This window comes from Dermacentor albipictus, chromosome 1 (assembly GCF_038994185.2).
Source record: "Dermacentor albipictus isolate Rhodes 1998 colony chromosome 1, USDA_Dalb.pri_finalv2, whole genome shotgun sequence".
Lineage (NCBI taxonomy): Eukaryota > Metazoa > Arthropoda > Arachnida > Ixodida > Ixodidae > Dermacentor > Dermacentor albipictus.
The window spans coordinates 260,048,539-260,075,431 of NC_091821.1; the positions used below are offsets into that span (position 1 = coordinate 260,048,539).

Sequence of the window (26,893 nt, forward strand, 5' to 3'; positions counted from 1 at the left end):
TTTTCCATCGTTGCATATTTGGCGGATCGAGCGGCGAAGCACTGCGGCGCTGCACTGGAAAGCACCGCCAAGTGCTCCATTCTGGCTGTGGCAAAACACCGATAGCTTGCGGAAGGTACAGCAGATCACCCCGAAGCTTGACAATGCGAGCGGCTGCTCACTTGAAGTGATCGAGCACGTGGCAATGTTTTTCCGTGGGAAACTGCAGATTGTGCGAGTGCTGAAAAGAAATGGGAGGCCGCCTGTCCGAGAGCGTGCTTCCGCTCAAAGCGCCGATCGGTTAGAGAAGGCGCTCGCGTGAAGTGGATCGATGCAACCGGTGTAATCTCGCACCATGTTTTCGTGGTCGGTGTCTGCACAAAAAAAAAAAGTTCCTCATATTGCTTACTACTTACGATGTATTTTTTGAAGGTGAATAACTTACGGTTTGTTACCTGTGCAAAGCGCGTAACATTCCCACATTCGCTACCATTACACTTTGGAATCGCTTTCCTGCTTCGCTTAAAATACTACCTACATTTCAGCGTTTCAAAACTTCGCTAAAAGATTTTCTGCTAACCTCTGGTAATTTTTCCTAATGAATATTTGTATTTTCATAGTCACCTAACTAATAAGTATCACCCGTTTTTTTTTTTTTTTGCAGTGTTCACATAGCGCCACATTTTTTCCTCTTTGTTTCTTTTTTCCCTCTTTGCCTTTAACCATTGTATAATTTTTGTCACTTCCGTTGTTATTTCGGTTACACTACATCGATTAGAGCATAGTTTATTGGGTTTTTCTTTTCTTTTTTTTTCTTTCGTTATCAGTTGCTTTTCTTGCAACTAATATATTATTATGCTATCCACTGTTATGCTGCCAACAATTTTACACTTCTGTTGTAGTTACTAACCGAGGATCCCGTTTTCAGTATTATTACTTTGGGACCCTCGTCTGTGTATAACCTTTATGTACCTATGTTTTGAATATGAATAAACTTCAACTTCAATGCGATCAATGTAGTGCGGCTGACGCCTGTCGGGTAAATAACCGGGCGAACTTCCAGCTATCCAGCGTGCCTTTCTTTCTCTCTTTTTTGTCTGACACTTTTGACTGACATATGACGTTGGGTGACCTCACGTTTGCCAGCTAGACTACAGGACGCGCGAAACATCTTACGGAATACCTCCAACTCTGTTATGTGGCACTGTACATAACATTATAGGCAGTAAGCAATAAACACCGAGATTTTTCTGCTACTTATACACAGCTAAAGAGCTTATTTGGGCTAAAAAAACTTATCCAAAACACGTTGTACATACGCGTTAAGTGAAGAGACGTGTGTTTGGTCTTGATCCATAAATGTGTACATCATGGAAACTTTTGTCCTTCATTGTTGGCATCGTCAGTGTGTCGTCGTACTGTCGCCCCACCCTACGCGTGACGATAATTGACGTACACAAGGGCATTTGTAGTTTTAAAAAATTCGGTTTGAACCATTGATATAGTGGCGGTTAGCCAGCGAAGCTGTTCCGAGCAACTACAGCCAAACTCCACGTCCAGAAACATTCTTTTGAATTGGCATTTCACCCCGATGAAACTCGAAGGAGGTGGCAACTCACGTTTCCGTCGCTTGGACGCAGACTCGAGCGACCTAACTGGACGCTTACGAGCGGCCTCCAGTGCACGATTTTCATCGGTAGCTTGCACTCGACGCCGACGATTAGACGGTCGCATCTGCTCTCGCTGACGTTCTTCGAAGGCAAGGTCACTGGCCGCATTCTACGCTTTCGCACGGGCAGGTTGTCGTTCGTTATATTCGCGTCTCTGCTGTCGACTTCTCTCCTCTTACTCGGCTTATTCTTCGGTCACGCGCACAATGCGTGGTCTTCTAACCCCCGTATTCAGAAATGCAACGTAAGTTGAAGCCCATGCGTGACTTGATCTAAATGACGCCTATCGTGTACGTGCCGAAGGAAACGCAGTGAACGTCTTTGGGCACGTTAATGCCAGGCGTCATTTAAATCATGTCAAGCCTGAGCTTGAAATTAAGTTACATTTATGAATACGGCGGTCAGTTTTCCCATTTTTTTTGTTGGAGTTGCCACCGTCGCAGTGGTCTAACTCTACAATGCATAATCCAGTTCTTGCAACGCGATGCACTTCCCCATTTTTTTCCCGCCACAACTGCCGCGCCGTTGTTTTCAGGGCCGACGACAGCAGACGCAGCCGGCAGCAACGGCGGCCAGCGCGGGTGCACCACCCCACTCCACAGGTTAAACGCGCGGTGAAATCACGTGTCCTTTCTTTCTTCTCGGCCGTATTATCATCGTTCGTTCTTCCCCATTCGGCGCTCGCGCAGGCCAGATACCCCCCCGTCCCCGCTTAGAGACAGGTCCGTCAGGTAAACAGCTTCGTTGTAAAAGGGCGAAACAGTAGACAAACACGACAACACGAGCGACAACCTTCCCACTATTTCATTTAGCACACAATCGCAGAAATATACGCATACACAACATATACCCGCCGTGGTTGCTCAGTGGCTATGGTGTTGGGCTGCTGAGCACGAGGTCACGAAATCGAATCCCGGCCGCAGCGGCTGCATTTTGATGGGGGCGAAATGCGAAAACACCCGTGTACTTATATTTAGGGGCACGTTAACAAACCCCAGTTGGTCGAAATTTCCGGAGTCCTCCACTACGGCGTGCCCCATAATCAGAAAGTGGTTTTGGCACATTAAATCCCATAATTTTTTTACACAGCATATGCAGAATCGAACGATGAAACAACACGACATGCGAGATGGAGAGAGAGAGAGCGAGGAACGAAGAGGGAAAGGTAGGTAGGTTAACCAAGGACGTATACGGTTGGCTACCCTGCACTTGAGGAGGGGGAAAGGGAACAGCAGATAAGAAGCGAAAAGAAAAATAATAGTCCTTTACAGTCAGTCGCATAGAAATCTTCAATGTCGCAAGCGTTCATTCAATCCAGTGTCCTTCAAGAAGCGCAGAAGGGCTTTTGTGGCCTTTTGCATGGAAGAATGCATAGGCCGTGGTCCAAGGATCTTTTCTTCTGAGAGCGCTCTATTATCTAGTAGGTTGAGTTTCGCTCGGCATGCGAAAGGAGAACGTACATTGACTATGGAGTCAACCAGCTGTCGAAGAAGGTTATTTAGAAATTGTGCAGAGTCATTGAAGTTGCCCTGATGAAGTTTGAGCCTTCTTTTCTGTGATAACGAGGCTTCGTAGTGCTCTCGACTGAATTGTTTAGATGCTGTAGTGGCTGTGGCACTCTTCAGAAGAAAAAAAAAATCCCTGGGGGCCTCCTATCAGATGTAAATGACATTTCTTTGCATTACAAAACATCTTTCAAGCACAAATAATAAAATAAGTTTCATGTATTCGAAAGCTCTCGAGTTATTTCTATGTTGCTACGATGGATCCGCGTGGACGTCACAGGTAGGAAGTAGTTGCGATTGCAGTTGCGCACCCGGCAGGACAAGTGCATAAAAGCTTTCGTATTGTAGCGAAGCGCTTACTTTCAAGCATGTGCAGCATCGACAATCTGAATATAGGAGTGAGAGCTTGTTTCTGGTGGCTTGCTCAGAGCCTTTTATACGCTTGAATTTTTGTTGAATGTGCTTATTCTTCCTGAAACAGTGCGATTTTCTCCAATCCTTCCGCTCCTTCTTTCGAGGTCACCTGTGACAGGTCTGTGAACATCGCCTTGGTAGCCCGGCCATGACTAAGCACAACGGGGCAGTAGTGTTTGAAAATGTGCCTTGTCTTTGCGTGTTTCTTCTTCGAAGCCACAGGCCAGACATACAGCTGAAGCGGGCAGGTCTGCGACTGTGTGCGCAAGTGTCTATAAGGACGAGCAGATTACTTGATTTTTACTTGTGAAACCACCAGACATAGGATAGGTGCTAAATGGTTAAGACAGAAACGTAAGGACATGTTTCATGCGTTGACTCCATAACGAGCAGACAGGTGCCTTATGCAGCGCTCAGTACGTGAAATATTGATTTCAGAGGGATCAAGTGACACCCTTAGCAAGTGACACCCTTGAGCATTACGTCCCTGCTGCTTCTTTGGCTACACTTTCTTTGAGAAAGATGCACTACGTACGCCACTCGTATAAAAAATAATGACAGCAAAACAAAACTAAGTAGCCTGGCATAACTCCTGTAAGCAACCATATATCTACTGTGTAGTTGCGTTCGCTCCACCCGCCGGGATGGTTTAGTGGCTATAGTGTTGGGCCGCGGGATCGAATCCCTACCACGGCGGCGGCATTTCGATGGGGGCGGAATGCGAGAACACTCGTGTACTTAGATTTAGGTGCAGGTTAAAGAACCGCAAGTGGTCGAAATTTCCGGAGTCCCCCACTACGGCGTGCCTCATAATCAAGTCGTGGTTTTGGCACGTAGAACCCCACAATTTTTTTTTTTGCGTTCGCTCTCGTAACGGGAAAGACGAAGTTGTCGTGAGCTAACCGTGTACTTCAGTGGTCTACGCCCATTTATTATTTAAACAACAGCCGGGGGCGCCAACTGCAGGCTCTCACTGAGGGCCATATTTTGTAACGATTCTTTTCATTTTCCATTAGAGGTCTCAATCAATGATGACCGCTAAGAATCTGCCTGTCCTGACGTTGCACCCAACGACGTCGCTGGCTTCCGCGTAAACACGACCAGTTCAGGTTTGTTCGATAAAATCTGCAGGCCTTGAAATCCGCGCTTTTTTGAAGCCTCGTGCTCACCCGTGGACACAGTTCTTGGTACACGTCCCACTAGACAAATAAGAACAAGGTTAAATAGTGCGGGGCTCAAGACACCACTTTGGGGAACATCACGGCATGCGTAGAGTTGAGAGGTTGGTCCACCATCGGTGCGCACAAAGAAATACCTCATGCTTAAGTAGCTGCGGACGCAGTGATACACTTGACCGCCAAATCCATTCAATTCAAGACTATCGATTATGGCGTCATGAGCAACAATGTCATAAACGCCTTTTATTTTAACAAACATAGCGACAGATGACCGTTTACGTACCTTCTGAGGATGAACGATCGATGGGATTATCAATGGAGGAACAAAGACGTCGAATGCCGCTTAGAGCATTTGAAGAGACGTTGTAGCGTTCCGTGCACTACTCCAGTATGGCGAGAATCATCGTTTCCATGACCTTCCCTACGCAACTAGCCAGAACGATTGGGCGGTATGAAGTGAGGTTTGAGGGGTAATACCAACCGGCTGGTCTTCTATATTTAAGGAGCGTTTCCATCAATGTCCCTACGTGGCCTGCCTGAAAAAAGCGCCTGACGGCCATTTCACCCCTATTCAAATTGATTCGAGAAATAACGTCGGGTACGTCAGTACACTCGATGTTAAAGCTCTAAAGGACGCTTTTTCTCGGGTATCTGTGATGCAGCTTACCTTTACTGACCAATACTTGCAGAAGTAACATACGTACAACCGTGGGAAAGAGTATACGGACCAGGCATTGAGCGATAGAACTCATTTTCTCCTCTATATGTGAATGCAATTCGGAATTAAAGGCTGCAGTCCAAACTTGGCATTGCCAATTTTCTAGTGCGCTTGTCTGTTTCCGTTTATGCGTGTTAAATACAAAATATTTTGTTTTTTTCGCCGACCCTGTAGTGCGTATACTTTCGCGCACGGGCGTACAATAGAACGTGCTCAGGCTCAGGTAATAAGGGTTTGTTTTGGATTGCCACGCTGCACATTAATAGCGAACACTATTGCGATTTTTTTTTCGCATCTCATTTCTCTCTCTTTCTTCATTTTCTATTTTTTGCCCTTCATCATTGGCTTGCACGAAGCCACGCCCCCTCTATTTCCCGAGTTCGGCCACTTATCAGCCGCATGGATAAGAAGTGAATAGACTCAAAGAAATGAATACAACGCAGCCCTTGGATCACTTTTGCGGACACCGATATGGGAAAATCTGAGGTTGGGAGTGTTGTGCGGCATGCATCTAGGCGCAACGCGAGTCATAGAAACTACTAAACTCTGAGCGTCTCGACGCATCTGACAAAAAATACAACGCAAAACTTGTTTTCGACTTCTGCAGTAACCACCGAATTGTGAGTCGCGAACAATTTTTCCCGCAGTCAGTATTAAGCGCGAGTACATGGTACAGCTCAACATTTATAGAAAACAATGGCAGCACCATCCGCATGCAGAGTGCATGCTGAACCGCGCGATAAGTTGCCGATCAGCTCAGGCTTCTCAACATAGAGGCTAAATCGGGCTTAAGCCTTACCGATTCCTCGGTTTCATGTCCGCTTCAAATAATAAATTCGTGGGAGAAGGCAAAACCGAAAAAAATGGTGCGTCAAGGAAAAACGTAAAGTGGCAGTAACTTTTGTTTGGAACCTATAGAAAGAGAATAAGGTTAGGTGCACGGTGCTGTGCAGTGGACAAAGACATGGTCCAGAAACGCGGCGTCTAGTGTCATAGTAGTTGTCTATTTCCTTAGAGGAAAACTAAGTTGCGCCCATAGAATTCAGTTCACACCAGGATGAACGCTAGCAGAGAAAACTAGAAGATACTGTGTTCTGATAATTGTCATTCTGATATGATTCGGCAAAGCTGAAGGGAATGAATGTCGCCGCGACGCGAGGTAGCTTGCTTTTTTTTTTCATTTAGTACAAGAAAGTCCGCGACGGTGCGTAACTATTCAAAAAAAGTAAGAGTTCTTCCGCACAATATTCGTCATTGCTTGCAGTACAACTAGAAATCTCAGGCATAATGCAAGGGTTCGTTCTGAATCTTGGCATGCAATTTTTTTTTTTTTTGCTGTACGTTTTTTGAAGTACCACACTTTTCATGGGTTCAAGGTCCTAGAAGCCAGGAGCTGATAAATTTTTGAATAAACAAATATTTTCCCGGGCACAGAATTGCTCCTCACAATATATTCAGGTGGGTATTATGTACACGGTTTTAAAGCAGTTGGGTATTTCCTGGCGTAAGTTAACAAGCATCTGCGCACAACTTATTGACACGGAAAGAAACGTAGTCTAAAGAAGTTCAACAACAACAACCGACGACAAATCAAAGTAAATCGGAATGAAGAAATGCAAATGAATGCATGGTGAAATGCAGGAGATGTGCTACGACTCATGTGCAGTACATGGTAAGCTACTTAATAAAATCTTTGTTCCGGCTGGCCCTACTTGTTTACGATAAGTGAGTCTGAATTCGTAACTGATAGTAAGCCTTAGCCACCTTGGGCAAAATCTTGTCACCAAGAAAGTGAATAATTAAATATCCGAAAGCGGGTTTCACTTCCGGCTCCAGAAATTACGTGTGCGAGTGGCTGAGGCATTAGCAATTGAACACTCTCTCAATGTGAGAAAATAAAGGTCACGCAAAAGCAACTTTAGCCCTTTACGTCTAACTGTCCTGGAATAAAGAAAATTAAAGACTGTAGTGTCTTGGATGCGTATTTGCTCGCTCAGAGCGAACCACCTTTACTGGACCTTCCAGGCGCGTCTACGAAGACATATTTTTTCGTGAATATAGGTTGTGTTTGCAGGCTCACGATTCAGAAGGATGGGAATAATTGCATCGGGAAGAATAAACTGAAATACGCCAAACTTCAAGCGCCTTTCACCTCGTTATTTTAGATGCTGCGGTTGTAGTAAACTCGAATAGATACGGCACATGCTGCAGAAGGTTAGACACCTCTGCATGCCATATCGTCGCTTCGTATCTAGGGGCCAGCTAAGCGTTCGCGCAATTCGTCTACGTCGGAGCGAAGCATGCATAATCAGCGACTTGCAGATACGAGCTTCAGCTCCTTTTTTTTTTCCCCGCACACACTGCGCGAGGCTTTCCGCACCCAATGTGCTGACACTGCAAAAGGAAAAAGCCGGTAGGGAGCGGCGAGCCCAGCTTTGCAACTTTCGCAACGCGCATACATCTCGCGAGTCAGGCGCAAAACGCGCAGCACGTCTGCGCGCCGCGGACGGCCGAGCACGTCCGCGGTGTCGCCTGATGGAGCGCTGACCGCTGGCCGCCTCCCCCGGGGCCACGGAGGGCGGCCACTGGGTCAGGGCTGGGACGCGCGGCGCGAGAGCTGCAGGTGCGCGAACAACTGACGCGGCCTCGAAATCGGCGTCAAACGGGGCCGCAGTGGCGAGACACGCTGTGACAGCAGCCGCAAAATGGATCGCTGCTGGACAAGGGAGAAATTCGAGAAAGAAAAGCGAGAGAAAATGATGCCACAGGAGAAAACAGATCGGTGCTGCCCAGGTTTGGCGGCGGTGGCACATCGGCGCTTCTCGGATGCACCGTTGCGAGACGGCCCGATGATAAGCTGAGCCACGTTCTTATGCTGGGACGAAAGCACAATCCCTGCTGCCCCCGGGTTTGGTACGCAAACACTTTCCGAAACACCCGTATGTCTCTCGGTTTGCGAGGCTATTTATCCATATCCACGACAGCGTTTGTCTCTGAGCAGAGCCGCTAGAACCATGGCTGCGTATACGGAAACATTTTATCGGGGACTTGCTGCAACCTGGCTTCGTGGGCGCCGGTGGATAACAGATACTACGTACACGTGTCGCGCAGCATCAGCTCGACGCTGACACCACGGTTGCATAGCTGTTCGGTTTTCTTTTCTTTTTTTTTCAGAGCTACTTTGAGAGTCTCCAATGAATAGTTTTTGTCGGTATGGCCTCCTATGACAACATGATGGGGACATTGTTAACACATTCTGGAAAGGGACCTCACATTCTGCTCTTTGGGAAAAGATGTCACACGCTGAGTACTCATTTTATGGCGTTTAGTGTGAAAGAAAAAAAGTGAGAATCATGCCGGCTGCTGCGAAAAAAAAAAGAACGAGCTCATCTCAAGGAATGCAATTATGTGGGAGTATATTCGAGATTTGAGGTTTGGTTTATTTCACCTCATCAGTACATTTGTTGATAAGGTGACATGGTTTGCACAGGTTACAGATATCAACCCGTAATTAAGATGGCTTTGAACGTTACCTGAGTTGTTCAATGAAGCAACCTTCCAGTCAAACGGTCAAGTGGCGCGCGGCAAATAATAAAAAATAATGCAGCATGATATGCCTATCAGTTGCGATCACTATATTTCAAAAGCTTGGAATTGTGGGTGAAGAACCTCACCGCCCCTTCCAGTCCCTGAAGATGGATTCCCTGAAATAACACAGCGGAGCTGTGTTATTTAAACCGAGCGTTACACCGTGCAAGTCAAACTTCGCAAGCAGTGTAACGGCCTACCCGTCCCGACGTGGGAGCGGCCCCCTGCTCTACCGCCTGGCGCGGTAGAGTACCTCAGGACGTAATTAAAGTTCCCTGTTTGTCTGTCTGACAATTCTTTCACTTCAGTTTCGCTTATGCGTGCTTCGCGTGGTGAGCATGCTTTAGCAGTGCTTCTTTTTCTATGTGCTGTTCTCCCATGTTTTATTTCGCACGTAAGGCAGGCCCTAGGATGGCGAGCCCGTTCACGAGCCAATTCTCGCTTGCGCTCGCAGTAGGCAGCTTCTTCCTCAGGAGTACGCACTACTCGTGGTCTTCCCATAGTCGTAGCTGGGATGGAATGTGTGGAACCACTAATTCAAAGCTCCGTATATTGGGCGGGAGGCCCACCACTGGAGATGCGGGCGCTGCAATCGTTTTGACGATTTATTGGATTCGTTTGACGACTGACGTCTTTGTGTGTCTTAATGAGGTCACATACGCGTTCGGCTGCGACGGAGAGAACGACGTCAGTGACGCCATACCTGCAGTAGGCCACTGTCGCTTGCGTTTGATGTCTCCAGTTTGCTCGGTGGCGTGGTTAGCAGCATCCGCCAGGCATTTTCACTTGCGATTCTTCGAAATTAAATTGCTTCAATATTAAATCTGTCCGTCACGTAAGAGGGGTATGAATGGCTCATAGCCCCTTAAGCAATGACTCATAACCCCGTAAACGCGGCCTCCCCATTACGACGACAGAAGTGGAATCCTACACGCTGGAATGACGAGCGGCAACGGAGCCAGCTGTAGAAAAAGACGGCGATGCTCGAGCCATTGCTGATGATGATAGTTTTAGCGGTCCCACAACAAAGGCACAGGGTCCGCATAAAGACCTTCGCTGTAAAAACCAGACAGACGTTGGGGCCTGGTGTCCACATATTTCTAGCCGAGCCCGATCAATCAGCCGGAAGCCTGATTCCGCCGATTCCGCTGGTCGCGCACCGTCAGCGTGCTGGGCGTGTCCCCGTCGTATTTTGTCACCGTACCATTGTGGTACGTAGTAGTGCGCTACAGAATTTATGTGATTAACACATCCGCAAGCAGAACCATTCACTTTCTACATTAATCCAGCAACATATTCTGAGTTTTTCTTTGTTTTCTCTCTCTGCGGCCAGCATGGTTTTAGAAAAAAAGTTTAATGTGAAACACGAACACTTAATTTTATTAACTATAGCTTCCTAGTTATTGATGAACTATTTTTGAGTGTATTTTTATGGCGACAGCAGTTGAAAGCTCCAAACTGGGTTTACTGTGTCTGTCCATCCTTTCCGTCATCGACCACTTACGCTCGGCCTATGGCAGAGCACTTACGAAGAGCTTAGTGAATCCGTACGTCGAGATTGGTGCCTGCGGACAAATCGTGTCCGCACAACTGAAGGCATAAAAAACTTTTACTTGCCTTGAGCAACCCCTCATAAATTTTGCAAGTGTGACGACCACAGATTGCTAATATATACCGACGCTCGGTAATCTTTACAAGTCCCGGTGTTCTGAGCGACTTTGACTGCATGATGCTGTGTCTGTGTGTGCAAGTGATCGGTAGACTGAAGTTCCATTGAAAGAAAACTGATAGAAGACTGGGCAAGTTGGTATTGGTTCATCGCTAATAATAACAGCGCACTGAAAACGAAGACGAAGGGACGAAGACGTGAGCACAGCACAAGCGTTGATTTTCAACTGGAAATTTATTGAGAAACTTCTTACCGCGCAAGCATTTGCAACACAACAAAATAATATGTCAAATGATCGTGGTTATATAGATCAGTTAAAACAAATGGAAATAAAGCTCGAAAAAAACTGCACCAGAGAAATTGGAAAGGAGAACGAACCACAACGAAACCACTGCGGTTACGCGACTATCAGCGTTTCGCCTAATCTAAAAATAAAAACGCTTATTTTTCAGGGCTATTTAGGGCTCACTCATGCAATTTGGTCGTGGCTTTCGCATGCTATAGACCGCCTATAGCACGCAAAAGGCAGCATAGCATAGAAGTCTGCATAAGCGTCGCTTTCACCGACATGGACACAAGCCGAGCCTTTTGTGCCTCGCTTGAGGACACTCAAGTGAAATGCTTGCACATTTGTTGTTAGGATGTCCCACTTTGCGAAGTTGTGGCTCTGTGCTGCTGAGCGAGTTTCAACCACTTAATATTGCACGAACCGCTCATAATAATATTTTGTTCCCAAAGGGTCGTGCATCTTGATATGAGGCCCACAAAGCTGTACTGGATGTTTTGTCAACCATGGGACAATACTCTCGTCTGTAACGGTGGTACTCTGCGTGTGATCGGGTGATGTGTTCTTTATTCCTCTATATTTTTTCTTTCGTGGCAAACTTCTTCTGACGCGTCGCTGGTTTAAGACATTAGGGAGTAGTGGGATAGGGCGTAAGAGATAAGGACGAGGAGTTAGAAACGATGGAATAGATCAAGTGAAGGGACGTACATGCTTCGTTTTTAATGTGTGCCTTTACCCCCTTAAGATATTTTATTAGATGTATTTTTCCATCAACCCAGTGCGGCCAATCCCTCTGGTGGGTACGAGCCATGTTTTGAGGCAACAACAACAACAAAAACAAACAAACAAACAAACCCTTGTGCTCTTAGCCGTACTTGGTGGTTACACAGTTATTGGTGACCCGGACTAGGAACGCTACCTTCAATGGATCAAATGCAGACTCCAGACGACCTCAGCACTGCTCCTACCACCTCTGTAACATGTAAGGTAGCTTCTACGGGTGTTATTGGAGCCACAGCTACCAGCACGCTACCGCAGCTATGGCTCGCCAAACCCACGTTATGGTTCATACAAGCTGATAACAAGTTCCTCCGTCATCGCGTCAGGTCAGAGTTTCGAAATTATGAGCTCCTGCTTGAAGCTTTGCCGCTATAGGCCACGGCCGAGATACGCGACATCCTCGTCCAGCCACATCAGGAAATGCCATATACGACAATCAAAGAGGCTCTTCGCCGTCTCGGCCCGCCTGCGCATCGGTGTATTCAGCAGCTCCTGAGCAACGAAGAGCTCGGTGACCGACGTCCAAGTCAGTTTGTACGTCACCTGCAGCACCTCATTGGTGACTAACTAGACTGCTTGGACACGGCCATATTACGTGATTTGTTTCTACAACGTCATCCAGCCAACTTACGCATGGCTCTCATCACACCTAAGCATATGCCCTTGTTGGAACACGCCGAACTGACCGACGATATGATGGCCGTCGCTCCGGCAATCATAAATCCTGTCTGTAGCTATCCACTTTCTGAAGGGGGTTACCTTCGGGAAACAGTAAAAGAGCTCGCATCTCAAATCGCTGAGTTCAATGACCGACCCTATCCAACTCATACGTATCTCCCACCGCCTTCTATTCAACGGCCGTTTCATCAACTTGAGCGCCATTTTTCATCACAGGGCCTCGCTGCTACCACCGACGTTTTCATGTCGCGGCTCGTCGGTGTGTGCCACCCTGCTAGTGGCACACGGGAAGCGCTCAGGCCGGTCGTCAATAACAGCGGCGTGCGATCATGGCCATACGTCAAGGAGCCTTTTCCATATAGCCGACCGAACCATAGGACTGCGTTTGTTGGTAGGCACTGGTGCAGAGGTCAGCGTAATTGCTGCGTCCATAGCTGACCGGCGCCTCCGCTCTCGTCAACCCCGTGTCAACGTCGACTGTTTCGGATTCATTCTCTTTCGTCCAGCGTGTACGCATTTTCATGCACAACTTGCGTCCATCGTCAACCTCTGCTCACACGAACAAGCATGGCATTTTCCTGCCCTCAAACCTGCAAGCATTCTCACACGTCTTTCTCCATGCTGACACGCCTCGTCGTTCTCTTCAGCTCCGCTATGACGGTCCTTTCCCCGTCATCAAACGTTCTGACCACCATTTCACAATCCTGCACCATGGGCGTGAAGACACAGTTGCTATCGCAAGGATCAAACTGGCTCCCATTACCAATCTCTCCGTCTGATCACCTCTTGAAGTGACCACGACCACTTGTCCGCAGGGGAGGCCCATCTGTGGCAAACTTTTCCTGCTCTGGCGCGTCGCTGGTTTTAGACATTGGCGAGTAGTGGGGTAGGACTTAGGAGATGAGGAAGAGGAGTTAGAAATCATGGAATACATCAAGTGAAGGGATTTACTTCCATGTGCTCTTGGATGTGATTGGTGGTTTCACACTTACTTTATCTTATCTTGCTATATTTTCTTTCTTTTTTTCCTCTCTTCTACAAGCAGGTGGGCATGGTTTATAATTTAGGAGGCAATTGCTAGCCCGCTTTTCTTTGTGATGTCTGTATACGTTTACATGATTCATAGTAATAACTTTGCGCATATATTGAACTGAGTAGCGAAAGAAAACTTCGGTCTGCGCGAATTCTCAAATGCACCCACAGCGACGGCAATGCATTGCCAAGGGTGAAGAACACACTTGGCCTTTCAGCGCATTCTGGTGCTCCCCAAGGCACACGTCCAAACAGTGCCCTGTTTGTTCCACGTGAGGGGGATGCTGCAGACAACAGTAGTGGCGCAATTAGTTAAGACGCTAACTATGTAGGGCCCCTTCCAGGGCAGGCGTCTTTATCTCCTTGTTGCTTGCCGAATGCTGTGGAGTCACCAGCCACTTTTTTCATGGATGAAGGAACGACATCGACGCCTTATGCCGGGGGCCCACCTTTTTCTACCTATGTGACAGTTGATAAAAATTAGGGTATAACAACCCACCACCTTAATAATTCGATTAGCGTTTTAGGGAACTTCAGGGACTTTCCGGGCTCTATGCATGCATGCATGCATGCATGCATGGATGTATGTATGTATGTATGTATGTATGTATGTATGTATGTATGTATGTATGTATGTATGTATGTATGTATGTATGTATGTATGTATGTATGTATGTATGTATGTATGTATGTATGTATGTATGTATGTATGTATGTATGTATGTATGTATGTATGTATGTATGTAGGTATGTAGGTATGTATGTATGTGTGTATGTGTGTATGTGTGTATGTATGTATGTATGTATGTATGTATGTATGTATGTATGTATGTATGTAACTGCTTTCCCGCCAACCCGGCTCACTGTGTAGTCCGTGGTCAAATCGTTAGAGCACCGGTCGGCTGTGCTGAGGAAACAGGGTTCGAAACCGATCGTCACACCACTCCCAACTGTCCATTGCAGCAAGAGGCTGTAGGAGCTCGACGATGAGGCAGATTCAATACGCAAACAGCATCGCAAGCTTGAACAGCGTCTGTCAAGTAAGTCTGTTTCCTAATTTTCGAAACTTTTTACCTTACCATGATTTACTTTGTCTTTCAACTTTACCTCCCTTTCGTTTAGCTGCCGGCATCTTGGCCAATCGCCAGTAGCGGGTAAGCGCCATAAAGCAAGCAAGCAAGCAAAGCAAGCAAGCCAGCAAGCAAGCAAGCAAGCAAGCAAAGCCAGCCAGCCAGCCAGTCAGTCAGTCAGCCAGCCAGCCAGGTAGCCAGCAAGCAAGACAGACATCAAGCTAGCAAGTAAGACATCGCACAATGCCATCCGGCATGCGTCACCAGAAGAAGGTGCTTACCGCCGAAAACTTGAACAGCGAAAGTTACAGCACGGCTTCGGCGCGCTGTGCTAGGGCTCTATTCTGGACATTCCGTCATTTTCTTCGAAGCGTTACGTAGCCGCGACGATTACAAAATGGCGCTGATGGCCCTCTTTTGCTTTCGTAACGTGACATAAACTTGACGTTTTGCCTACGAAACTGAAATGAAGGCACTGAACCTAACTTTCTTGATAAAGCAAAGCAGTTTTCCTCCCCAGTAAAAATAAAGCAGCTAGGTCAAAGCGTACAATTATTCCGTCGAAACGCTTCTCGCTTCCATCGTCTGCTCCGTACAAGCCATCGTCTGCTTCATTAGCTATAGGATGTGTGCCTCCGGGAAACGGAATGAGTCATCGTATATCGGCGCCAACGTGCTTGTTTTCTAACTTCAGACAGCGTACGCGATCTATCAGTGGTGATGAGCGCACGCTCTAGGCCACGTTATTGCTATCTCGCGAAACGCAAGTGACTCAGTCCGACTCGATTGGCTGAGAAATGGCCGAATGTCACCGGTACCGTTGCGCTCACGAGAAGTATCCGCTTGCGCGACGCAAGCGCCGGCGCTGCCATCTTTTGTTCACTTCGCTGCTTACCCGCACTGCGTGAGGAAACATCGAGGCGCCGCCTTGCGTACATCTCTTTATATAAATTAAAAAGTCGCCGTTGTTTTTGATGATGCGAAAAGTAATTAATCTTGATTAGAATACAAACGCAGCAGTGAAAAGTGGGAAACGCCGCAGAAAGTTTCCGAATTAAACCAATATTATTTCAAATAAACGAGTTTTTTTAAAACAACGATGACCCAAAACACAAACGCTAACACCACCCGCGAGTGATGCACATACTATGAGCACGCGTTATGAACAGAAGATTTCCATGGCCATAAACAACGGGGAACATGTGGGGATACGCATTCCTCTCGGCCGCCGTTGCATATGGCTGCTCATTACCATTATTCGTGCGGCTCGTCGCACCATAAATTATGGCGGAAAATCTCTGCAATGGTGGCCCAGGGCCACGTCACGCAACGTCATATCGACGTTTATGAAACGGCCCTTCCTGTGACGCTCCCCACGGCATATTCCTTCAGCCAATCAGCAAGCTGACATGGCGCCTATCTTGAATGTCCACCCCATATTCGCATTGCACTGGCTTCTGTACGCTACGGATCACTTTCTTTTTGAAGCACTAACGTCATAATATAGCTGCTAAGGTAAAAAAAAAAGTAATAGTCGGTAAAATTTGCAGCTCCAGCTCACGTTTTGTCATCTTGATGAAAACGCAAAATTGCATTTTGCAAAACTTAATGTTTTGCCTTAAAATTTTGCCTCACATGCCTTAAAAGTTTCTGCAAAAATTTTAAGGCATGTGAGCTCTCGACTGCCAATCAGAGAGCCAACATGGCGGATAATAGGGGCCGTGCAGCCGCCATGCGTGTCGAGAATAGAGTCTCTATGTATATTCGCCAAAGTGGTCAATCGCGCAACCACGGGAGCTTGAAGAGGAAGAAGAAGACTCTGCAAGCAGCAGCACAATGTCAAAGGCTCCATGGTCACAACCGTGACTGAAATTATGTTCCTCAACATTAGTGCTATGCTTGTACCCTTGCACCGCCCGATTCATGGCCGATACCCCAGAGTGGGTTGCGCCGGGAGGCTGACGAACAACATGGCACGGTGCCACGCCTCGCCCGAAGGTTCTTACCGCGGAAGGATTGGATGAACGCGAGTGGCAGCGTGCCCAAGCCGCTCGCAGGTGGTTTGTGACGAAGACGGCAGAAGCACGTGCCACTCAATTCGGTAAATGCGGGGATGCATGCAATCGCTCGAGGAGACGGACGAGGAACGGGTAGCCAAGTTGGAGCAAACACACGCGACCAAACATATGTAACGTGTGTAATAAAGAAAGTCAGCTTTAAGTCTGAAAACTTTGACACAGCTTGCGAAGACATCTTGCAGGTGAAGTTTAAGCCAAGTCCCTGCTCCCTGAATGTTTTGAGAATAATAATAATGTTATTAGAAGCTATAAACCCTTCCACGAAATGATGCCCCCAATCACATATGATCAAAGCTTTCTTTCGGAGCTCATTAAAAGCTTCTTCTATGGCTTTAACAACCTTCCTTAAAAAAAATATTACGAAGGACCGGGGCCCTACAACGTAAAACTATTCCAATATGTTTTTATCCCAATCTCCTGACATAAAATTTGCTTAACCGCCGACGGAAGCATCGGGCGGTGGCCCGCAGGGTTGTCTGAAGAGGCCAATCAAACGCTCTCTTCATTTATAGGAGGTCACTTTTGTTTGCTTTAAGAACGAATAACATTGCCTACACTGAGCGGCTTGTCTTATCGAATTGGCTGGCAAGAGGCAAGGAGCACGCTCAAGTGGAGAGGGATTCGATGGGGCCGAGACAGTGCACTTAAATTCGATAACCGGATGAAGAGGGATGTGTTGGCGTCTGCGAATGGTCCGCTTTCGCTTACTTAGCTTGTGGTGGCTCGTCGAAAATCGCGGTGGCATGCAACGGAAGGTTAAGAATGCAGCTAGAACGGATCCTGAGCAAGGATGCGTTGGCAGAACAAGGTCGTAAACTTGCCGAAAGTGCTCGAAAACGTAACAAGGCCACACAAAAGACATGATTATACGCAAATGCTTTCAGTAAAAAACTCCTGCTCTCGGTCAGCTGCGAGCAGCCCGCGCTTGAGTGATAGGCGGCAGCCATCTTTTATTCCTTTCGGAACGGGGCAGCCTGCGGCTTTCACACTTTCGAGCAAACGGCCCTGAGGTATAGAAGAATATGAATCTTTTACGTCTACATTAAAGCAAAAACACTTTTACGGCTATGGCCTATAAGAAAGTCCACCAATTTTTTTAACATTAGGCAGTACATACGGGTCTGTAATGTAAGGAGAATGCAGGTGTTTTTGCAGTTATCCTGAAATGATGCTTCGCCAGGGATATACTATAGCACGGAAGTGCGCGCCCAGTTCTTGCGTCTTGGCCGTGCACAAGATGTGTGGTGCATGTCCCTTGGCTTTCTTGACCTCTCCCGCGATGGCTTTCACGTTCAGGTCAATCAGGAGCTCGAGCGCGCTCTGCTTCCCTTTACCTGGTTTTTCTTCCACTTCGACGAAGTTCTTTCCCATGCCGATACTGGCGTTCTAAAGAAATGCGCCGTCAGGCAGCAGCTTAAAGATACCTTCTTTGTCTGACACTATAGTAAGCGCGGTAAGTACCTAGCTGGCTTGCTAGCTTGTCTCGCTTCATTCTGGGGCTATATACGGACGCTGTGGCCGCCACTGAATTCCTGTCACTTGAAGTGTCGTTGACCCCAGCAGCAAAAGCCTAGCACAATGGTATTATCTGACCTTTGGCCACATAGGCTATTTGTTGGTGAACTGACGTAGTGTTACAACGTATCAAAGCCTTCCCAATGCAATAAGGAATTTCAAGGTCAAGATAGGGCGAAAATGTATGAGAACTGTTTTGGTTGTACTTGTTTTATTTACTTCCTGAAGTAGTTCCGCGAAAACACTGCCGAGAAACTGCAGCCTTTACGTTGCCACACAGAAAAATACCAGGGACAACATGCACAAAATGAACGCTGAACCCACGTAGAAAGCCATGCGTGTAATACGTTCATTCAGATAACTTGTTCGTGGCGTCCAAAGCAGTTTATCAAAGGTAGCGGCCTAGCTTACGAAAGATGGCTGACAATTGAGAAATAAATTTTGTTGCTCTCGGCCAGTTGCTATTTGTGCCTATGATATACAGGGCGTTCAAAATTAAGCTTTGTGGTTTCCTTAAAATTAGCCACAGGGAGGCTCGCGAAGACCACCTGTACAAATATGTGGCCAGGGGGACACAAAGCGAGATGCTAATTATCGATCGGTGGCCCAATTAACTGAAATTGAATAATTAACTTTTTGTTGACTGCAGTAAGTGGGTGCGTTTGTACTGAAACCTTAGAGGCAGTCGTGTTTCTACACAGTATCACTTGGAATAATTCTTCTGGCGTGTCTGTGCTCCGAGATATCCGACTCCAAATTTTACTTGTTGTTCGAGAGATTACGCATGCAACAAAGTGAGGATCGGCGCAAAGCTCCTCCCTGATGTGACGCGGCTGTTGCGTGCGGCGTTTAGTCTCACAAAGGGGCGGAGGCATTGACAAAGATGATAGCTGTCCCCCTTCCCCTCTCGGCTTGCGAAATAAAAGAATCGAAGTACCCCGGAACAGCTGTCGTAACACGCGACCGCGCAGCCTGTAACGCTGGCGGCAGCTGGCCATGCCGAGATAATTGTGCGAGCGGAGAAGCCGGAGGGCAGTGCGCGTGCGTAATGGTGACTAGACGAGCGGCCATGGTCCTTGCCTGGGCTACGCAAATAAATTGACTGATGATTTCCAAGTACTGTCAGTTTTATTGGCACCAAGAACAACTGCATGGCACACCACGATGTCATATCTTAATTTCGCCAGTCGAGAAGGGAAGGGGAAGAGTTATTATCGTTGTCTATACCTCCGCCTTGTTGTCAGACTAAATGCCGCACGCAAAAGCGGCGTCCCATCAGGGAGGAGCTTTGCACCGATCCTCGCCCTCTTGCAAGCGCAATCATGCGAACGACAATTAAAATGGGGAGTGGGATATCTCAGAGCACAGACATGCTGGGAGAATCCTTCCAAGTGAAAATGTGTGGAAACACGACTGCCTCTAACTTTCAAACACAAATACATACTTACTTCAGTCAACAAAAAGTTAATGATTCAATTTTAGTTAATTGGGCTGCTGATAGCGATAATTATCATCTCACTTTGTGTCCCCCTGGCCACATAACTTATTCGCACAGTTGGTCTTCGCGCGCCTCGCAGTGCCTAATAAAAAAAAAACCATAAAGTTTAATTTTGAGCACCCGGTAGAATAAAGGGCGGGTGTCATGGTCTTTCGAGGAAATGCTACAAGCGCCATGATGAATCTCATATCTTGCGCCTTGCCTTTCGCAGAAACATCAGGGCGTGCGTCTGCTCCACAGCCTGAAGACTTCAGGCATGAAGAAATGCGGTCCTTGCTTCCTGTTGGTGAACTTTTACCCCGCACTGCGTCGCAACCTGAGAGCTTCGCTCCCCTGTCCCCGCCCCTTTATTTGCTGAACAAGTACGATTTCGTGTGTGCGTGTGAGTGTGTTTCGGCGTACCGTGGTGGCTCTTTGCAATCGTTAGCCACATCGAACTACAGGGGAATTTTCTCTGAAAAAAAAAATGTCTTCAATGGCAATTAATTTATAGCCACCAGGTATAGAAAAGAGTTTGGTGCTCATATCATGTAAAGCGCGGCCATTTGGAACTCTCGCACTCTCTGCTTTTTGAAGTAAGATAATGTTGTGGTGTCTTATTCAAGAACTGGGCCATATTTTTTTACTCTGCAATTTGTTTTTCACATCATCCTCGGTTTAACACTGAGGTCACTTACAAACATACTTGCTCACCACAAGTTGTAAACGCTCCTCGTTTAAGTGTTATTCAAAAGCATGCTGTCATTATTCTTTACTCCATTGAACTTTTACATCTGAATCAATTTTAACATCATTTTTCTTTTCTTTTTTGCTTCAGAGCGTTACAAAGAAAAGTATGGGGTTTCACGTTCAAAAACCACGATCTCATTATGAGGCACGCCGTAAGCATGCCGTAAGACTTCGGAATAATTTTGACCACCTGGGGTTTCTCAACGTGCACCTAAACTTAAGTGCACGGGTGTTTTCGCCCCCATTGCAATGCCGCCGCCGTGGTCTGGATTCGATCCCGCGACTTTGTATTTAGCAGCCCATGCACACCATAGCCACTAAGCAACCACGGTCGGATTTACAGCGTTACACTTGCGACAATAGTTTCAATATTACCGCGACATCCTCATCGAATTCATTGAAGAATTATTACAGCTTCTAGCCGCCTATCTCGACACTTACCCCCGTATGCAGAAATGCAACTTAAGTTGAAGCCCATGCTTGACTTGATCCGAGGGACGCCTATCGGGAACGCGCCGAAGGAAACGCATTGAGCGTCTTTGGGCACGTTAACGCCAGGCGTCATCTAAATCAAGTCAAGCATGTGCTTCGACTTAAGTAGCATTTCTGCATACGGGGGTTAAAGGCAACAGATGGGGTTTTCTTTCAATGAGAATACCATCGTGTCTAAGACTACGTATAATTTATGACTGCAGGACGTGCATCCCACCTCGCTGCTTCCCCCCCCCCCCCCCCCCCCACCGCCACCACAACAAATATATACAAACTAGTACTGGGCATACGAGCGACTACTGTTCGTAAGTTCGTTGAACAGCTTTTTTGTATGTTCGTGCGCATGTGCCGAAACTGCAGCGAGGCATGGCATCGGCAATGCCGCACTATCGAACGTCGACGGTTCCGGCAGCAGTCGAGCCACGAAGGACATCGCTGAAAGTGGACGGGTTGGAGAGTGAACGCAGCTCTCGGTGCAGGTCGATGGCGAGTAAATACCCGTGCCGTCATTTAACACAGCGCTGTTGTCGAGGACGACACGAAAGTTTAATATTTCTTTCGCGGAAGCCAGGGCAGCAGGCCACTTTCAGAAACGTGGCCCAAGGCACTCACGCCTGCTTAACAGGCTACGCGGAACATAGAAGAGCGGCATTATTAGCGGCTGCTCTCTGGCTGCAGGAAGCGTCACCGGCGTATACGGTCCACCCCGATGAGCGCTGAACGCCTGGCTGCTTTCCCGTGAGCTGTCACGCGCACCTGCTTCCTCCTCTCGCAGGGCACCAAGGAGCCCCCGCCGCATGGCGCTATTGAGCGCGCATCCCCCAGCACTGGTTGTGTTGTTGATGCAGGGTGTGTCTCGGGGCTTGCAAAAACTGCGGCCAACGTTTGCTCACCCCGGAATAATCTGAAAACGCTTCTTACCGTGGTGCATAAAAAAAGAAAACACCAACACCGTGCCAAAGACGATCAGTGACCTCACCTTAAGTGACGATGAATGGTGTGTTCTGCCGTATAACGTGCTCCAGGACTAGGTACTCGCCAAGGTTCATCAGGCCACAGGGCAATGACTCTATTAGAAAGATTCAAATTCAAGTTGTTAATTGGCAAGCACAGTGACCATGTCGGACAATAACGGCGGTCGTAGCAGAGTTTTCTACAAAGAGCATATCTGTGTTGACACCACACTGCTGACAGAAACTTGTGAAAACGCCTGTGCCTGGTAGAGCATTGTCGCTGACCTTGCAAACTTTGAAGATGGTTTCATCCCATAAAAAATATACGCCACGTGTTAATGCGTGTTAATGGAGAACGTTTGCTACTCTACACAGGGTGTTCTTTTTAGACAATACCGATATTTTATAAAAAAGAGCTATCACCGTGAGACACTTGTCTTTGCATACGAGGTCTACGGCGAGGCGCAAATACTTTGCCGCTGCTTAAGTTACTCTGAGAAGACTAATTAGGAAACTTTATTAATTAACACTTTCATTGGTGCCTCAGGGGCAGTTGTCTAAATGACGAATTTGAAGGCAGTCACATTTTAATGCACACCCAATTTGTGAAAAACGTTAAAGTTGCATGTAATTCGAGATATTTATCATCGAATTTAAACGATAAACCCAGGCAATATCGAAACCGAGGGCCGCGGCAGCGCAGAAGAGGAGGCCCGCTATCGCATCAGAGCGAAACGCCCCGTGACGACAGTCGCGAGGAAGTTGGAAGCCGAACGGGCCTCGGCCAGTCGCAGCACTTGCTGATATGGTTCACTTTGCCTGGCATGCAAGTCTCGCTGCGTTTTTCGCCGCGGCATACTATCATTCAAACTTGGACCTACACTTCCTTATCGGGCATTCCTGTTTGATGCCCGGCAGGCCGCACCCCGTCTCGATATTGCTTGGATTTGGCCTTCAATTTCGGCGATAAACATCTCAAACCACGTGAGATTTTTTTTTGATTTCTAAAAAATGGATCTGCCATAAATTGTGACGCCCTACAAGTTTTCCATATAAACAACTGCCCTCAAGTTATAAATAAAAATTTAATTAACACGTTTTGTTAATTAGCCTTTTCAGAGTAACTTACGCACCGGCGAAGCATTTCCGCCTTGCTGTAGAGCTTGTATGCGAAGATGACAAGTGTCTCACGGTAATAGCCTTTTTACAAAGACATCTGTATTGTATTAAAAAAAAGTACCGCGTATACTAAACCAACGTGTGTTCGCTCCTATGAGATTGGGCAACAATATTTTTGTAAAATGTGTGCTGCTTTGATTACGGTGACAACGAAAGAAATCAAGTCAGAAAAAAAGAAACATTGTTAATTCCGCTGTGTAAAGCCGGCGTAGAACGTTTACGGAGCTCAAGATGTCAGAATAATCAGGTTAGCTCCTCCCGCTTTGGCTCACAGCCTGGAATATAAAACTGCAGCCGGCACTAGCGTAGGCGCCAACAGTGTACTGTGTTATTTTACCTTCTACAGGTACAATTGAGAGGGAAAATTTCGGCAGAACCAATCTCACGATGACTGTCGATGGTATTGCGTTCAGCATTGAGCCAATACCTTGACGCAACGTATCGCCACCGTCGAAACGAGTTACGTATCAGGCGGGTACCGCAGAGGTACTCTTCTGCCTCGCTTTCATAAGACCACTTGGTGCCATCTAGCGGCGTCGCCGGGAAGCCTGCGCGTGGCCTTCGAAACGCATGGCACGTCGGTGCATGCGAACGCTGAGAAACGCGTCATGCGGCAGTCGGACTCTCGCGCGTCTTTCCGGACACGCGGTGCTACGTAGTAGTAGCGCTGCGAACGCCGAGTATCCTTCCCTCGATTCCCGCACACTTAGAGGCACATACTCAGTAGTCCAACTGGGCGAGAGGTTCATTGAAGAGCGACACATACCCAGTGCATTCATAACGAAGCTCGCTAAAGCGTACGCGCGAAAGTCGTTCATTGAAAAGTGACGCATGCCCAATGCATTTGTGACCCAGCATGCTAAACAGTCGAGTTTCTGTCATCGAGGAGCACCTGGGAAGTGGGATCCCTTCCGTTCAACATTTAAAGGATTTTTTTTTTGTCGCTGGAGATCGGCACACTCCCAGTGGCACATACCTAGTTACCCAAGCTGGCGTCAAAGACGTTCATGGAAGAACGGCACATGCCTACTGGCACGTGACCGAAGTTGGTACCAAATAATTTCAGTGAAGACCAGCACAGACCGAGTGGCACATACACACTGCTCCAAGTCGGCGTCAGAGAGGCTCTTTGAAGAATGGTACGTATGCGCACATTGCCACATACTCAGTCACCCAAGTTAGTACGATTGTTGGTTTGGAACCCTGTTCCCTCAACCCAGCAGCCCAATGCGCTGCCAATTCGACCACGCACTACCCATTCATCCAAGCAGGCAGACAAATGGCAAGCGACAAATGTAGGCTCTGTTCAGAAACAGGAACACTCACACACATAATGTGGGAATGCACCTCGCTCCCGTTCTCTCATCCCCCCGTCAGCAGCGAGACTGCCTGGACAGCCTGGCTCAGTTCCGGGGACGTCGACCGACAATTGGAACTGGTGGACTGGGCGGAAAAGGCCAAGCAGGCCCAGGGCCTTACTTGAGCCCTAACGCTCAGCCACGTCCCTCTTTACCCTTCACCCTTTCAATACAGTTTATCACCACCACCTACAAACATAGATAGATACATAAATAGCAACATGAATACAAGCATAGATAACCCCCGGAAACGGCGCGAAGTACCCTAAGAATGGGCACGCATCAAAAGTTCCTTAAAGTTTCTCTGATGCCCGCCAGAATCTAACCAGTGGCGAGCGTCGACCTTACGATGGTGCCGCTAGATCGCCTAGGGTGTGCAGGGGGAAGCGTGGGAAAGGAGCTCGGCTGCATTTCGACCAGCCAAACGTACCATTAGAAAACCTTTAGAAATGATCCCGTGCTGAGCGGAATCGTGCACACGTCACAAGGGTTCCTCAAGGCAGCAGACCGACGCTATAGAAAGCTGCGCCACAATTTAATTGGGTATGTGCTGCTTATCAATGAACATCTTTCACGCCAACAATTGAGCGAGTGGCGCCATGTACGCGCTGGGTATGTTCCGCTCTTCAGTGAACCTCTCGCCAAATTAGCTGGTGAGTATGTGCCACAAAGTGTACGGCAAGCGAGGGAACAATTCTTTGCGTTCGCTCGCGTCGCGTCTCTGAGGACGCGCGCGGACTCCTTTGCGGCTCCACCAGAGGGCGCAACGTATTCAGAAAGAAGCCTGATAGAGGGGCGCGGCTGCTGCATGGCGCGTTTCCCAGCGTTCGCACCCATCGGAGGCCACGTGCAGGCTTCGAGGTTCTGCCGCTACATGGCGCTCTCTTTTGCCCTCTTTTCGCCCTCTTTTGTACGCAGGCATCATAAAAGAGTTTTGGTGTAGGCACCACAACAAGGCTGCAAAAGATTTCACAAGGACACGGAGAAGCGGACGCACTCTTGCACATTAAATGTTTCCTAAAGTGTTTCTAAATTGTTTTTCAAAGAGTAAACTGGAGGCGATGTAATCATTATCGGTCCGAGGAAGGATGCTGTCTAATCAAAAGTGGTTACTTCGGGGGGGGGGGGGAGACGTGGGGGGCCATCATGAGACTAGGGTACGATATGCATCCTTCCAAGGGTTTTATTGCGGTCTGTCACGGCAAGACGATCCTGGAGGCAGTACACCCTGATAATCATGATAATAATATCGCATTACAGTAGCTCAGGTGCAGCGTGTGGTCATATCTTACACGCCTCTTTCTACAGATTGGGCGTTGGTGACTCGCCAAATAGACGTAGCGGGTTGCCTCACGCGCAGCCCCGGCACGGGTAGGCCATTACGCTAGTTGGAAATGAAATAGAAATGTACAGTGGCATGTTTCTCTTTGCATAACATCGAATTTAAGCAATTGAAGAAGAAACTTTTCAGTAAGTGCACTGGATCTTCCGTGTGGCTTGGAAGCGCATGAAAGTGTTCGTATGTGATGGTTCCGAGAGCTGTGAGGCCGTCTTAATCGCTGTCTTGAGCTCTGCGTGTTCGATGTTCAGGCAATGCGAATGTCACTGGCGTTTCGGGCTACATATAACGCATAAGAGCATCAATGTGCCTTGCGCATTCCGACTACATAAGGTCGAGGTGGACGTGAACCCCATACAAACGAGTGATGCATTGCGGCGAAATTTTAACGTGAGGTTATTTATCACACAACTTGTAATGAGATGAAAATGAACCGAGTCGTAAATAGAAAAATGGCTATTGAGGTTAACACTGCCATGGTCTGCAGAAGTTTATCGTAAGTGCTGTTCGTGACATTTGCTTTTAAGAATGTCTTGAAATTGGGAAAGCTTTCAAGTAATCAGGTACTCTTATTAGTAAAATTATTTTTGCAGATGATTCTCAGAAACAAAGCGAAACAGTACAAACTTACCTAGAAAAGTCTGTGACGGCCACTGGCAAGTATAGGAGATTTACCACGGACTGGTTGCGAGATCCACGATTTCCGCTGATGTTGCGTTTCTTGTGCAGCCAAGCTGGTGTGTGGGCTGAATGAATGCGTATGCGGTGCACTCTATCCACTTCTCGGCAGGTTGTGTTAGTTGCTGATTGCAAAATAAGATTAACCGAGGTGCGTGTGACTGCTGCAGGGGCATGAAACAACGTTCGGATAAGCTTGACTTGACATGAACAAGCGGAAGTTTGCAGAAACATGCGTAATTCGTTCGAAGTCCATTAAGGCGCCTAATGCGTCCCTGATGCTATGGAATCAAAGTGTTCGCCTTTGCTAATGAAATGCAAAGCATGCGAAATGCTTAATGTCGCTTTCAGTTCTCTGTGCTATATTTAGGATTAATCTTCAGCTTTGCCGGCAATCCGCTGTCACAGTCGGAGAGGTAATAAGAGCAGCACCTGAAGCCACTGCAATCATCCGCATGTGGGCCTAGAACGTATTTATATTCGCCGCTGCCGTGCAGCCCACTTGGG

The 26,893-nt window shown here is 47.5% G+C and overlaps 1 long non-coding RNA gene across 1 annotated transcript; it reads right to left on the bottom strand.

Annotated features, from left to right (window-relative positions):
• Nucleotides 1-26,871, bottom strand: LOC135902925 (uncharacterized). Its single transcript, XR_010564648.2, has 3 exons — nt 26,340-26,871; nt 21,859-21,948; nt 1-353 (listed from the first exon to the last, which is right to left on the bottom strand). It is a non-coding gene; the product is annotated as an uncharacterized lncRNA (long non-coding RNA).
• Nucleotides 26,872-26,893: the final 22 nt, after the last annotated feature.